At 40.7% G+C, this 15,163-nt stretch overlaps 1 protein-coding gene and 1 non-coding gene across 8 annotated transcripts in view; both read left to right on the top strand.

Annotated features, from left to right (window-relative positions):
• RYR2 (ryanodine receptor 2) overlaps positions 1-15,163 on the top strand; it is a 740,314-nt gene that overhangs the window by 162,849 nt on the left and 562,302 nt on the right. The gene's annotated exons all lie outside the window — the stretch shown is intronic.
• On the top strand, positions 2,103-2,237 carry LOC116882605. The gene has a single exon (XR_004385673.1). It is a non-coding gene; the product is annotated as a small nucleolar RNA SNORA2/SNORA34 family (small nucleolar RNA).

Below are 15,163 nucleotides of genomic sequence, written 5' to 3'. Positions count from 1 at the left end.
TGCATCGGGCTCTCCACTCAGCCGGGAGGTCTCCTTCTCCCTTTCCCCCAGCCTCCACTTACGCTTGCTCTCTCTCTCTCCCTTTCTGAAATAAAGAAATAAAATATAAAAAAAATTCCAGTGCTACTTGCAGTATAGACAAGAAGGGATTAGTGGTGAAATGTGTGCGTGTGTGTGTGTGTGTGTGTGTGTGTGTGTTTGAAGATTTTATTTGAGAGAGAGCACAAGCAGGGGAGCAGCAGAGAGAGAAGGAGAAGCAGGCTCCCCACTAAGCAGGAAGCCCTATGTGGGGCTCCATCCAAGGACTCTGAGATGAAGGCAGAAGCTTAACTGACCGAGCCATCCAGGTGCCCCAAAATTTGTGGTTCATAAGAGTGACAAGAGAGTGTAGGAGACCAGATGTTCATTTGTAGGGAGCCCTCTGGAATGAAGTGGCATGTATGTCACATACTGTTTAATAATAATTATGGGTAAATGGTAAAGATGAGGGCTGTTCAAAATTTATATAAACTGTTTTCTAAAACACAGGACACGTTCTCTTCCTTTTCATGGTTTTCGAAAGCTCTTTGGCTTTCGAAAGAGAGCTTGAATGAGGACCGTGCAGTGACATGAAGGGAGTGGGGGAAGAGAGAGCAGAGTTAGATAACACGTATTGGATTTGGCAGCGTGCCTTGGACTGTGCCAGTCACTTTAATCATGGCGTCCTGTAACTCCAGGTCTTAACCTCTACAGATGCAGAGTCTCAGGCTTTCAGGAGTGATGCTGGTTCCCCGAGGTTGTGCAGATGATTGGGGGTAAAGTTGTACCCCAGGCTTGCTTGTGAGCACACTAGGACATCCTCAAGGGTGTTGAATGTGCTTGTATCCTCGCGCTTACGCACGCTGTGCCCAGCATGCTTGCCTGGGGCTGGGGAGATGGCAATTTATGCCAGTTAGTTCACTTCTTAAGATTCATAGCTTCAGAGGCTTTGGTTCCCACTAGAAGGCTTTGGACTGAAATTTACCAGGCTCCTAATAGAGACTGAAGTGGCCTAGCGTTACCTTGGTGGGTTCTAGATGTAACAAGATCCCCCACCAGCTTTGCCGCTGCTCCTGGGCAGGGGAATACCATGTGGGGTATTGTACAGAATAGGTGCCCCCCAGCACCAGCCCTGTTGGCTCATCTAGAAAAACACTAGCCTGGGAAGACCATTTTCCTTGTTTTTTTTTTATGGAACTCTGCCTTCTGCCTGGACACTGCCATCTAGATGCCTTTTTTATGTCATCATAAATTGTTGTTAGGCTGAAAGGTGAATAAAATGTTGAACTATTACATTACCCTGAGGAAAGTAACTAAAATTAATTATGAAAAGCAACTATCTTATTTATCCTGGAGGAAACACTGTGGAAAAAAAAAACCCTTAAATTGTGGCTAACATAAATAGAGAGGGCAAATGTCCCCCTAGTGATCATTCCGATACTTTTAAAAATAAACATTTCTAATATTATCCCTAAGGCTATTTGATTTATTTAAAAGAGAATGTTGACTTTAATCTCTCTTCTACATGTTAGGTACTGGAGTTTCAGACTTGTTACCAAGTCCTTTAATGCCAGATAGCTTTAGAAAAATGAAAAACAACAGCCAACAGTCACTTGAAATGAATAACTCTCTCAACATTATGTTACTTTTTTCCTCCAAATGGAGGTATTTTGAGGAATCTTCCTTGACAGTAGAGACCTAAGTTTTTAAATAACATGTTTATCTGTTAACATGATAGATGGCTTAATAGAAAAGTTAGTTGTATATTGGCCTGTTTTCGTTTTTAAAAGGATACTCCTAAAACTGTGACTAGTTATAATTTGAAGTGTACTTTTTCTTGTATAGAAGTTAAGTTTGTGGTCATTTTAAGAAGACCATGATTTTAGCAAGATGAGTGAGGATCATGAGATTTGTTTATGTAGTGATTGTTTGGTCTGTGAGTAGCTTTGTATCATGACAATCAAAGAACTGGACATTTTTATTTTTTTGCATCATTTTTTCGTGTTTACTTATTCAGCCAGGTAAATGCCTTGCTGCACCGAGGTATGTCAAGTGAATTAGAGCTTCTTAAAACTTCACTGACATAGGCCCTGAGTTCAGGACCCATGGTTTGCTCTAGCTGCTGGTTTCAAACAGGAGCCAGGAGTGATGTGTTCCTGTGGTCTGTTAACCGTTCAACACCCGGGGGGGAATGGCTCATTCGATTGGAAGAACATACTTTATGGGGGGCGGGGAACTTTGTCAAGGAATGTAGTTCATGTTGATTATATGTATGTGAATCTATAATGGAGAGCCCAGTGGTAGCATTAGCGGCGCATACGGTTTATTAAAATACTTACCATACCTTTCTTGTATTTTGTTTTAGCCACATAAATTCCCCTCCGAGCTGAAATTTAGTTAATCTCTCCACAATGTAGTACATGGGTATGACTACAGAAGACCTTTTTCATGTTCCCCAGCGAAGGGAGATGTGTGCGGCGTTAGGCACTGGGGACCTGATGGCCTTGTCAGGAGGCTTATGTCCGTGGCCTAAGCAGGTCATAGTGTGTCTGGTCTTTTCTGCCTTCCTCATGTCCTCCCACCCAATCCTACTCTACTTTGGTTTTTATTTATTTATTTATTTTTTTAAAGACCCCATCATTCATTTGACAGAGAGAGAGATCACAAGTAGGCAGAGAGGCAGGCAGAGAGAGAGAGGGGGAAGCAGACTCCCCACCAAGCGGAGAGCCGGATGTGGGGCTCAATCCCAGGACCCTGGGATCATGACCTGAGCCGAAGGCAGAGGATTTAACCCACTGAGCCACCTAGGCGCCCCTCTACTTTGGTTTTTAAAGGAGTCACGATGAGTACTGATTTTCTTTGCCATGGATCAGGATGGCAATGGACAAATCACTCAGCATCTCTGCACCTCACAACTAAATGCTGAATAACGTGAGGTCTTTTCACTATTGATCCAGTGTTCTGTAACTCATTTATTTTCTTTCTTTCTTTTTTTTTTTTTAACATTTAAAAAAAAAAAAAGATTTTATTTATTTATTTGAGACTGAGAGTGAGAGAGAGCATGAGAGGGGAGATGGTCAGAGGGAGAAGCAGAATCCCCGTGGAGCTGGGAACCTGATGTGGAATTTGATCCCAGGACTCCAGAATCAGACCTGAGCTGAAGGCAGTCGCCTGACCAACTGAGCCACCCAGGCGCCCTCTAATGTTTTTCTAATTTTAGGTAGCAACTTCTGGGGTCTACATGGTGTCTTATCCGTTTGGGGTGCTATCACAAAACACCACAGACTGGGTGGCTTAAGCCACCCAATTTATTTCCTACAGTTCTGGAGGCTGGAAGTCTGAGGTCAGGGTACAGCATGTTGGGTGAGGGCGGTCTTCTGGGTCACAGACTTCTCACTCTGTCCTAATGTTATGGAAGGTCTAGGGAGGCTTGTGGGCTCTCTTTCATAAGGACATTAATCCCATTCATGAGGGCTTCATGTTCATGACCTAAACACCTCCCAAAGGCCCCACCTTCTAACAGCATCACATGGGCATTAGGATTCCAACATGTGAATTTTGGGGGGACCCAAGCATTTAGACCATAGCACATTAGAAAATGTGAACAGAGGAGAGAAAGTTGCAGATGCTAGAGTGACAGGAAATTATGCTTGAGCGCTGAAGACATTTTTGTTCATTGCTTATCTACGGTATACATAACTGACACTTTTATCAGCTTTGCATAGTAGAAAAGATATTGAGGAAAAATATGGAAAGCCATGGAGAAAGAATGTGAAGATTAAAGAAACATCAGTTTGATCAGTTTGTAGTTGGGGCATATTTATTAAGAGAAAATACCCTGAGATAATTCCTATATTCCCATGAAAATGGTAAATTACGGTTTGGTAAGGGTCTCCAGTTTGTTTCAATGCTGCAAAAGTTTTTAATTCTGCTGTTAGAACATGTGACCAAGATGAAACTTAAAGTGTTTTCAGAAGTTCACAGATTGCTTTATCCGTTTTGAAATTCCTCCTTGTGCAACCCTTAAACCCAAGAATTTTTTGTTCTAGAGAGAGAAGTTTATGGTATAAATGATCACATTAGGTATTTAGTTTTTTTTTTTTCCTCTTGGTCTTATCTGGTAATTTGTTATTAGTTATTAACACCTTTTTGGGTGACTTTTTAATACTCAGTTTTTATTGGGTGACTTTCTGATGTTCTCTATTTTTATGCATGTGTCATGACTAGAATATGCATCATTCAAGTATAATGGCTATTAGTCTTGCCTTTCCCAGCTTGGTGGTTGTGTACGTGTTAGTTTTGTTGTTTATGCATTCCTTAGAGTGTCTGTTAGGAAAGATATGCCCTTTGTAACTTGTTTAGAAATCCTGCAAATCAAAACTCCCATTTAACAGCTCTCCTAACTGTTAATAATACCAACTGTAGGAACGTCCGTCCGTAAGCATGTTATCTACCAATCAGAGTTCAGTATTCAACTCTTTCTAAGGTATTAGGAATGCTCTACACGTTCCGTGCTTTACTCCCCTAGCTAGAACCCTGGGTCATATGTTTTATTGGACAGTTCTGTGTGGTTCTCCCACTTAGCCAATAACCAGCAAAGTACGAAAAGTTGAGAAACTTTCGGAAGTTTCTTTTAGAAGTTCTAGGTAAACTGTCTGGCCTTTGTAGGAACAATAACTTTCTGCTCCACCTTCAAGATCCCCAGAGAGTTATTAGTTTTCAGGCGGAAGATGGTCCCATCTACTGAAATTTTGCCCTGCCTTCTTTGAATAGGAAGACCTACTTCCTGCCCTCTGATGAAGCTGATCCTATAATCTCCAAAATTCTTTGTTTGTTTGTTTTTCAAGACATTAAATAACCCCAGCCCTACCAGCTATGGCAAACAAATAATTTAAATTGAAAAAGACACAGCTTCCATGTTTTTCTTAATTGATGATAATGGGTTACGCTTCAACTCTCTTTGCCAGTTTTGTTATTTTGTATGCAGAAGCTTTGGTGTTTATTTGAATTACTTTATAAATTATTACATTTGCTGAGAGTGAGAGAGTCTTGAATTTAGTCAGTAAACGTTTATTGAGGACATACAAGATACTGGGCCTACTGGTCAGTACTGGGCATTCATACGTGAAATACTAAGTAACTGACTTCAAGGAACTCGTAAGGATTGCACTTAGTGTGCATTGTCCTTGATTGTGAGAGCCACCGACATTTTGTTTCTAGAATATCCTGAAGGAATCTTAACCTTGGAGTAAAACCCTTTCTTTTTCAGCAAGAATCAAGTCTCTTCCTTGCTTCTGTGCCTTTCCTCCTAAAGATACAGCTTCTTATATAGTAAGGTTAGGGAACCAGAGGAGTTGGATGGGACCCCTTAAAGTGAACCTTTGAACCTTCCCGCGTCGTTCCCACCCTTCATTCATCAACCCTCTATGTCTTGACAGAATTCACAATACTTACCATAAAGTAGTTTCGGTTGTTAGTAAATTGTGCTATTTAATTCCTTCATGAATTCCTTCCCACACAGAGCCTGTGGAATATTCAGAAGTTTACATCTGAAGTATCTGTTCAGTGGGAATTGGCTTGTCATCAAATCTCAGGTGTTAAAATGTTTTTACATGCTCTATGTTGGAATGATGGCAAATTTCTTAACTGTGGGGATAAATTAAAATATGTAAATTGAGGGGCTCCTGGGTGGTTGAGTAGTTAGGCATCTGCCTTTGGCTCAGGTCATGATCCCAAGGTCCTGGAATCAAGCCTGTCATCAGGCTCCCTCCTTGGTGGGAAGCCTGATTCTCCCTCTCCCATACCCCCTGCTTGTGTTCCCTCTCTCTCTGTCTCTCTCTCTCTCTGCCAAATAAATGAAGAAAATCTTAAAAAAAAATATGTAAATTGAAAGTTGTAAACATACTCATGATTATAAATTTTCTTTTTGTGAATATTAAACAGGGATAGACTGATGATTAATATTCTAGGAAATAGAAAACATTTCTAGATAGCCTAATCTTATTAGATGTATGGAAGTAGAAAATACTTTTTTCAGTCACATTTTTTTTCATTCAGTAAATTTTAGTGGTACCTACTAATTTCTTACATTTGCAGTAAGTGTAGGGGACTCACAGATGTACATGGCCCCCAGGGAACTCAAAATTTTGTGATTTTTTTTTATGGTCAAAAATCTAATTTTTATTTTTTATATTTAGTTTTTTAAAAAAAGATTTAAAGCATATGTGTGCTCTTGGCCATGCGGATGGGGGAACGGGCAGAGCCGGGGAGAAGAAAAAGGGAAGAATCCCAAGCAGACTGTGCACTGAGCATGGAGCCTGACAAAGGGCTCGATCCTGGGATGGTGAGATCATGACCTGAGCCAAAACCAAGAGTCAGATGCTCAGCTGACTGGAGCCACCCAGGGACCCCAAAATCTAGTTCATTTTTTTTTTTTTTAAAGATCTTATTTATTTGACAGAGATCACAAGTAGGCAGAGAGGCAGGCAGAGAGAGAGAGAGAGAGAGGGAGGAGGAAGCAGGCTCCCTGCCTAGCAGAGAGCCTGATGCGGGACTCGATCCCAGGACCCTGAGATCATGACCTGAGCTGAAAGCAGAGGCTTAACCCACTGAGCCACCCAGGCAGCCCCAAAATCTAGTTCAGTTTTTAAAAGAAGCTTATGGATGCTGTGAAAGATGTGTCCTCTACTCTTACTGATAAAGGTGCTTAATACCACAAGTGTAGCTCTCTTTGGGATTTGGGGTCTATTTTTGAAGCATCTTGATTCAGAAGCCCAGGCATCCTCTCCAAAATTCTGACTAAATGTTAAAAAAAATTAGGTTTTACTATTTGATCTCTTCTATCGACTCCAGTCCATATACATTGACTTTTTCTTGTTGTATAGTATTTATGAAAAGTGGAGAAAAGGATTCTAGAGAGCTGTCCTTTAAACAAGAGGTGTTTTCCTACTTTTTGCCAAAGGCCCATCTCCATGTGGGAAGGTCCCAGTGCTGTGTGAGCCTTCCTGACTTGTCTTCCCCTGGTCATTGATGCACAGTTGTTCTTGAAATTGGGAGTGGGTATTCAGCTAGCAACACCAGTGGGGATCCATATCACTTCTGGTTTCCTTATCAAATTCTTTATCATGAGTGGTTTTATGATTTCTATAAATTGTAGGGCTGCTTCTCAAAATGGTTTCTGGATATTAACACCAGTTCATCTGAATTCACGGCACAGTTCCTCATTACTAATAAGCAAAGTAGAGATTGTGGAGTGAACTATTTGTTCCTTAGTTTATCAAAAATTTGGAAAAGTTTGGGTTTGACTACTGCAATTGCAACATTTGATTTGCTCCCTACGCATATGTGAAGATCCCACAGCTATGTTCATTCATATCATTAAGTAACAGGGGTCTAAGAAGAGCATAGATCACTGAGATGCTTTCCCATATCCCTTAAGGCTAGACACCGTGGTTGTTAAAATAGTTTTTAGAGCAAAGGGTAGGGTACAGATGTGCTATCATTTAAACAGACGCATGCTAACTTATTGCATGTCGTGTGTGTATATTTGAGGAAAGCATGAGAAGCAAGCATTGGTGTTCATCACATACTTACCTTTATCCCAGTGTTGTTTTGCATTATGAGTAGGAATTTCCCAAGCCTGTCTTCATTCCAGCATATCCTGAGAGTATATGGAGTACATGGGGATACCCATATCCCCATATGAGAGTATATGGGGAGTCCCTGAACACAAACTTCTCTTCTCCTCCATAGTGTTCTATCATCCATCAGTTTTTCAAAATAACAGTAAAACACTAAAAACCTGACTTACAAATTGGAAAGGTTTATTTCTAATGACCAGCTGATGGCTTTTATTAGCTCTGATACAAGGAAGAGAAGAAAGGGTATGCCTTCCATGTTTCAGACACAGTGGTTGCCATATTAGCTCCCCTCCCATTCACCTGTAGTGGGTGTTGTGAGATAGGAGGTCAGTGAAGAGCATTGAAATTTTGTATTGGATTTTTTTTTTATCTGTATCTTTATTACTTTTTTATCTTGGGAAGTACCAGGAAAGAATTAGGAATGTAGGAAAAAACGTACATGGGACACATATTTAAAGAGCTAGAACAGAGTCTAAGGAACCAACCTAGAGTGTTGGGATGAACATTGACTTACTAAAAGTCTTAAGTGTCCGCAAATTTGTTCTGATACTTTATTTTGTAGAGGATGAAATTTAGGTCTAGGAAAATTAAATGGTTTCTCCAAGATGATAAAGATGGTTACTGGTAAAGAAAGATCAGCTGAAGTACTTTTTAGAATTAAGGATAAGTACCAAAAAGTCCTGAAGATAGCAGGCAGTAAACTCTTCATCTTTGGAGTGGTAAACCAGAGAAAAAATGTTACATTGAATTTAGGTAATGTAATACAGAACGTTTAATAGTAGAAGCTTTGGGCGCCTGGGTGGCTCAGTGGGTTAAGCCGCTGCCTTCGGCTCAGGTCATGATCTCAGGGTCCTGGGATCGAGTCCCGCATCGGGCTCTCTGCTCAGCAGGGAGCCTGCTTCCCTCTCTCTCTCTGCCTGCCTCTCTGCCTACTTGTGATCTCTCTGTGTCAAATAAATAAATAAAATCTTTAAAAAAAAAAATAGTAGAAGCTTTTACTAATGGCATGTGGTACTTCAAGATACTACAAGAGAAAGTGTTTTTTGTATGGTCCTTTCCTGAATTGGAAAATGGGGCTGGGGAATGATTGGAGACTATGTCAGTATCCTTTAATTATTTACTGTGGTGTGCTAGGAGGGTCCCATAGTTTAGAGAAGGAAAATACCGATTATTGGATATTGATATCCTAACCTCTCCCTTGGTCCATGGTCTTGGCTGCCGCCTCCACTGTGAGGAGCCATGATGAGTTCTGTGGAACCACCTGCCAGACCAGCTGTACCGGCATTCTGTTCTTTTGGTCTGTAGCTGCTGGGTGTGTCCAGGTTAGTAATGAACCTGCAATGCACCTCAGATCTAGACTAGAGTTGCAGTTGACCTTTGCAGTTATAGTTTGACTTTGTCTTGAATTGAATAATGACCTGTTCTCTAGCATATTTATAAGCATTGAGAAGGTGAGTGTGAAAAACCACAGAAAGGGGTACTAAACCAATTAGGTGATTTGGAAGCATCCAGGCGAATGATCTTGCTACCTGGGTCAACATCAGCACTTTTCCCCATCAGACTTTCTTCTTGACTTCCCTTTTCAGTAGACACATAGAAACTTAAAAATACTAAAGTGTAAAAGACGGGTGAACTTTTGCCTGTACATGAAATATGTATATTTTTGCTATTGTTTTTCTTTGGAAAAATGCTTCTCAGCCCAGGCAGTGGGGGGGGGGGGTTGTCCCCAGCTTCCAGCCATCATACTGCAGTGCACTTGAACAAGGCTGTTAATATTTTCTTTCTTAGCAGTTCCTACACTATGGAGTGAATATACCCAGAAAGGGTCTCTCTCTCTTTTTTTTTTTTTTTTTTTTTTTTTCATCAGGAATTTATGCTGCATGGTTACAAAGACTCTGAGGAATAATTGAGATTTAAATATTCCCAGCAGGGAGTGAAGGAGCTTGGATAAAAGAGTATCTTTCCCTTTCTCTTTTAGGATTCGATCACGAGAAGAGTTCATTTGGCTTGCTCATTAAGACTGCCATTAATGTTTAAGCACAAATATGTAGTTGTTTTCATCTGGTGTTTAATTCTCTGGTATCACAAAATCATTGAATTCTGGATTTTTTTTTTTTTTTTCCCAACGTTAGGAGTTCTCCAGCTGGTAGGAGGTCACCATTGTCATGTTACTCTGAAGTGTAAAGCGATTAAGAAAATACATAACACAAATTCTTGCAGAAGAGCAGTGACCTTATGGAAATCACCTCACTCCCAGGTCCCCATGGTCTTTTCCTAGGGAAAGTGACCTCCTTTCATTGAAAAGGATTTTTGTATTTCTGATGTTGCCAATGCTACAATGATTCACTCAAGTTATTGGTGGTACTGTTTGGGATGTGCAGAAACCCAACTCACAGTGGTTTAAGACAAAATAAAGTGTTATTGACTCCTATGATTGAAAGGGCCAGGGAAGGTCTCAGTTCATGGATGGGCATTTCCAGGGATTCAGATGATGACATTATGACTGGTCCCCTTGGTTCTTGGCTATGCTTTCCTCAGTGTTGGCTTCAGATGCAGATGGGTTTTTCCTCTGACATGGCCAAATGGTCACAACCAGCTCCAGACCTACATTCTACTACCTCTGAAACTGGGAGGAAAAGAGCACTTTGCCTTCCTAGTAATTCCATTGCTGGGATTAAGTCTCATTGCTCCAACATGGGTCATGTCACCAGGATGGAAACTACTGGTCATGAGTGTGCCCCCTAGAAGGATGGGAGTGCATGATCTGTTTCACTCAGATCAATTAGACTGAAAGTCTGGGAGGTGAAGCTCATTCCAAAGCGGAAAATCAAGGTTTATCTCACCAGAAGGGGCAGCGACTACTAGGCTATCCACACAAGAGACTGCTGCTCCCTTCTGTTTTAAATGTTCCTGTCCATTTACATTCATGCACAAGGTGGTATTTCAAAATTTAGAAAACAAAAGGAACCTTTCCACACTTAGTGCTTCTGGTCCGATGCCACTAGTTCAAGTGGGGGCTTTTCCTTGAAAGCCATGTATAGTGAAGCTTTAAATTATGTTCGCTTCCTTAGAAAAAACAATGTTTTATTTTAAACATCATTTTTAATAATTCATGGTTTTGATGTTTTATTAGTACTTGTTCAAGGTAATTTTTGTGTGCCTTATGATTGGACCCTTTGGGCACCCCTTTGTTTTTCTGTTGGAATGCCTCTCTGAACTCTGGAGCTTGGGCAGGACACAGCTCACCATGTACTGAGCAGCCCAAAAGGCAAACAGGTACCTGTTAAGGTAGAAATACAATTCAGCTCTCTTTCCATACTGGTCAGGCTCGAGAAACAGTAAGGTTGTAGGGTCGGTTAGAACGTGCAGGGAGAAGTTCATTGCCATTAAAACAGAAGTAGATGGAGGCCACAGATTGTCAAAACCAAGAGTTCTGGGGCACCTGGGTGGCTCAATGGGTTAAGCCCCTGTCTCTGGCTCAGGTCATGATCTCAGGGTCCTGGGATCGAGCCCCCTATCGGGACATCGGGATCTCTGCTCAGCAGGCAGCCTGCTCCCCCTCCCTGCTGCTGCCTGCCTCTCTGCCTTGTGATCTCTGTGTCTGGGGTTTGATATAAATTGAGGAGGTTTTTTTTTGTTTTTGTTTTTGTTTTTGTTTTTTTTTTTTTTAAGATTTTATCTATTTATTTGACAGAGAGCACAAGTAGGCAGAGAGACAGAGGGGAAAGCAGGCTCCCTGCTGAGCAGAGAGCCCGATGCGGGGATCGATCCCAGGACCCTAAGATCATGACCTGAGCAGAAAGCAGAGGCTTTAACCCACTGAGCCACCCAGGTGCCCCATAAATTGAGGAGTTTTAAATACTGTTTCAGAGTGGGAGGGAAACCTCAACAAAGAAAATATTGAGAAAGCACGGTGTTGAGCGTGAAGATCCGTCTGCTGATTCTGCACTGGGAAACCTCTGTTCTCTCTCTTCATGGAATCTCAACAGGTTTGTCCCTCAACAGCGGTGGAACATTTGTTTTCATTGTAGAAGCAATTTTAATCCAAAGTCATATGACACCCTAAGTGTTGAAGTCCGTTCTCTTTCTTGGCCCTGCTGGTCTGTCACTCTCGTTGACCTCCCTCTGTGCCAGCAGCATAATGGAATTATCTGGAGCTTGTCAGTGCTATTTGTTTTCAGGCAATTACGTTCATTTTCTGCACATCAGTCAGTGTTGTTTATGAGATATTGGAATCGTCGAGTACAACGTGAACAATTTGTACTCAGTTTGAAAGAAATGGAACCTACCTCCTCGTGTTTTTCTGGCTTGGCCGTTTATGGCTTGTTTGTTGTTTATGGCTTGGTTGTAATTCGGCATCTTACTGTATTAGATTTGGTTTTTGCTCAGAAATAGGATTATATGTGATCATTTTTACTTTGTTTTTAATGGTTTCCATGGTTTTAAAAAATTTTGGTTATTTTTAAATTTCTTTTTTCCAGTTTGTGGGTTTGTTTTTGTTTTTATATTTATTTGTTTGTTTATTTGTTTCCATGATTTAATGACCACTGACTTAATTTGGTAGTTCAGCCGAGCAATGGAGAAGTTAAAATACTCGATTGCCAATTTCAATGGGAGATTGATAAAACTTTTTGTCCTAATGACAACCTTATTTCTTGTGGTCCTGTATATTATTTTGTAAGTGATTCTTGGTCCTAATTAAAAGACCTCTTTCCTATTTTATTTTGTTGAAGACTGGCACGTGTATAAATGTTGCTTTTACTTTTAATTTGAAAGAGATCTTTAAATGATTCACAGTTTAATCACAAAGAGTTTGACAACACTTTTTCCTGATTTTTCTGTGAGATTGCATGAGAAGTGAAAGGAAAAAGCCCTCGAAACTATTAAATAGTGCAGGAAGAGGAAGCATTTTGAGCTCCTGGGCGGGGGGAGAATTGTTTCTTTAAAATGAGCTTTCTAGTTACAGCTCCACTTTTCTTGTTCTTTCGTTTGCTGTGGAATTTAAATTACATAGACTTTCATATTGAGAGTGCCCACTCTCCCTATCCTGCCCATTTATTGTGGAAGGACCCCAGTGAGGGGCAATCTTTGATTAAAAAAAATAAGAGAGAGGTAGTTACAGTAACTACTGGGTAAAAGAAACATTAGAAAAACGGAGCCCACTGAGATGTGGCAGACCTTTGAGGTGCTAGTGGGTTGGAAACTTCATTATGTTTGACTGCACAAGAGACTTCCTCTTTCCAGAGTTGATTACGAAAGGGGCTCATGACAGCTTAATAAGCTATCCCTTGCTGGCCATTGTAGATAATTCATGAGTGTACTGCATCATGGGAAGAACACACAAAGGAGAAACACTTTGTAGAACAAAGACCAAGCCACAGGGTATTTGGGTAACTGGAGAAAGGTGGCTAGAGCCTTGTGGGGATGGAAGGGAAAAATGATAGTTTGGAGAGAGCCTGGTTATGCTGGCAACACAGGTGAAAAACAGATTCCAAGCTATCTTAGGTTGGTCTTAAAGGTGAAAACTTATACTGTATTTGACATCTGGGGTGGCTGAGCAAAGGATCAGAGGTTTCTATAATGTTGAAATCTCACCTATAAATCATGAACTTTGGGGATTTTGCATGATCTGATTAGATTAATACAAAGAGGATACTTAATTTGGAAAATCCATTTATTTAAGAAGAGAAATACTGCTTTGGGTTCTGTTTCAGTTATAATTCAACTAAATCATCTTCAAGACGGAAGACCTCTCCAAGATACCCCCAACATGAACTGAGGGGTATTTTCTTGGTTTTTATTTTTCCTTGTCAGTACTAATCCAAAGAATCCCAGGCAGGAAATTCTTTTTCTCTATTCATATGAAGTTTATTTTTTTGCTCATAATATGGCCTCGATAACCTTTTGATTGCTAGAAAGGATAGAAAAGGATGTTGTAATATAACTGTCTTTTCTCTCAGGAATGTGGAAAAAAAGGAATGAACCCAATTTTCATGATAAAGAGACTTAAACTCGTTGTGACAGCATCTTACCGCTGAGAGATTTCTAAAAAGTCCAACTTGAATTTTTAAAAGACATACAAAAATGGTAGACATTAAATGGCCTCTTAGGCAATTTTTTAATCCAAAAATTAAAGTTGTTGAATTGAGCATTTTTGACAATTTTTTGGTTGAGCATCATGGACAGGATATCAGAAACCAGGGAAGTTTAAAGTGCCCATTTCCTTTAAAGATTTGTTTTTATTTATTTATTTGACAGACAGAGATCACAAGCAGGCAGAGAGGCAGGCAGAGAGAGAGAGAGGGAAGCAGGCTCCCCGCTGAGCAGAGAGCCCGATGGCGGGGCTGGATCCCAGGACCCTGAGATCATGACCTGAGCCGAAGGCAGAGGCTTAACCCTCTGAGCTACCCAGGCACCCTGTGCCCATTTCCTTTAGATGAAAGTTTGGGTGAGTACCTTTGGCAGGCTAGTGACTTCTCTTTCTAAACCAAGTCTGGTTTTCACATCACTCATAATGGACGCCTTTTTACATTTTCTTTTAAGCTTTGTTTTACTTAAGACTGCAGTCTTTCGTGGATAATATTGACTCAGACTGAGTTCTTAGGGGTGATCAGGTCTCACCATTAGCTGTTTGCCGTGCTGCTGAAACTGTGCATGACCTTGCTCGTGACCTCCGTGGCTTATTTGAGCTATCCGTGTGTGGATGTTAGTAATCTAGCACTTCAGTTTCCAAAGGGCTTCATCTGTTTAATTTAATCTTTATAGTGATCAATGCAATATGATAAGCGGGGGTTTATTTTGTGTGTGAATAAGATCATTGAGTTTCCTGAAGGGGATTATTCCAAGCGTAAGTAGCTAGAAAATGAGAGACTTGGTATTTAATTCCTCTTGGCGAGACTTTGGTTGATTGTTTTTTTTTTTATTTACACCTTTTTATTCATTTGTTGATCATCCAACATTTATTGAAAATCTGTAATAATCCAGGTATGAGGCTAGACAGCACGGTTGCAGTAACAAGAAGGCATCATCCTTGTCCCTGAAGAGTGTGGTCCGGGAAGAGAGAGGCCTGGGCTAGAGGTGTGAAGGATGCTGTGAACCAGGGTCCCAGTGGGGAAATCCATCAGTCTACTTCAAGATTTATAGAGTTAATTGATATTTTGACTTTGTGGAGTTATATATATATATATATATATATATAAGGCAACTGTAATAGCCTTTCTAATAGGTCTCAAATAGCATTGGGATGAATTGAACTGGATAGTAGGTAGGAAGGGGCTCTACGATGTCTATTACACGTGCAGGAGGCTGGGACTGCTCTTCCTAGTGGCCTGTCCCTTCCTGCTCCTCCTCTGTCCTCTTCTTCCTTCTGTCCCGATACTGTATCATGTGTATGCTCCAGTGTCATTGTTTATCTCCCTCTTCTGTCTCCCCGGTGGACCCTAAGTGCTCTGAAGATGCTTGTTGCAAACAGTTTTCAGGATATTAACTCATCATGTCCAACCTGT

The sequence above is a fragment of the Lontra canadensis genome, unplaced genomic scaffold, assembly GCF_010015895.1.
Source record: "Lontra canadensis isolate GAN:19392208 unplaced genomic scaffold, GSC_riverotter_1.0 scaffold85, whole genome shotgun sequence".
Taxonomy (NCBI): Eukaryota; Metazoa; Chordata; class Mammalia; order Carnivora; family Mustelidae; genus Lontra; species Lontra canadensis.
This window is presented reverse-complemented; position numbering and strand designations above follow the sequence as displayed.